Source organism: Pteropus vampyrus, unplaced genomic scaffold (genome assembly GCF_000151845.1).
Source record: "Pteropus vampyrus isolate Shadow unplaced genomic scaffold, Pvam_2.0 Scaffold234, whole genome shotgun sequence".
NCBI classification, from domain to species: domain Eukaryota; kingdom Metazoa; phylum Chordata; class Mammalia; order Chiroptera; family Pteropodidae; genus Pteropus; species Pteropus vampyrus.
Genome location: NW_011889015.1, coordinates 1280294 through 1281159, shown reverse-complemented (window position 1 = coordinate 1281159; position 866 = coordinate 1280294). Strand labels below are relative to the sequence as shown.

At 30.9% G+C, this 866-nt stretch overlaps 1 pseudogene; it reads right to left on the bottom strand.

Moving 5' to 3' along the window:
• Positions 1–269: 269 nt before the first annotated feature.
• LOC111728891 lies at positions 270–388 on the bottom strand (annotated as a pseudogene).
• Positions 389–866: the final 478 nt, after the last annotated feature.

Sequence of the window (866 nt, the reverse complement as noted above, 5' to 3'; positions counted from 1 at the left end):
CAAAATAATATACTAATTTATCCACTTGGTAAAAATTTTCATTGACTTTCACATAAAAAAGTCAAGTGCTTTGAAATTTCAGGTAAAATCAATTACTTCCTTTGTTTCTTTCCTTCTCCCCAAAAAACTTTGCTTATCCATTTCTCAGAAATGTGTGTGTATATGTGTGAGTACGTATGTGTGCGTGGGTGTGTGAGTGTTTGATTAGATATAATAGTGTCTATGTTCTTTGGTATATTCTGAGTCCCTTAGTTTTTTGTTTTTTTTAAAGCCTACAGCATCTGGTATTCCCAGGCAGTCTCCCATCCAAGTACTAACCAGGCTCGACCCTGCTTAGCTTCCAAGATCACACGAGATCGGGCACTTTCAGGGTGGCATGGCCGTAGACATCCTCTTAGCTTTTTGGAATTCCTAGACTCTAGTAAAGGGCCTATAATGTAATTTTTTTAGTAAATGTTTAATTAGATTGCATTTTGCATTTAAAATGTATTCTATACTACGATCTACAAAGTCAGTTTTAAGTGTTTCTTTCCCATTTAAATATGAAATTAACTATTGATAAGAAGGAAATGGCAGGTGAGTAAAAAGAAAAATTATGATCCAAATGGATACAGCAGAGAATCTGAGTAACATTTCACAGTAATAAGAGAAAAAAAGTTAACAATTTAAAATGTCGATTAACAAGAACAAATTCTTTTAAAATCCAAGTTGAAAAATCTTCTCCAAAATATCTATTTTATTAGGTGGAAAATGAATTTCTTGGAACATTTTCCAAATTTTAAAATTTAAACATAATTCATAATTCATAGTTCATAAAACATAATTCATAATTCATAAACACAATTCATAGTTTGCACTAAAGTATT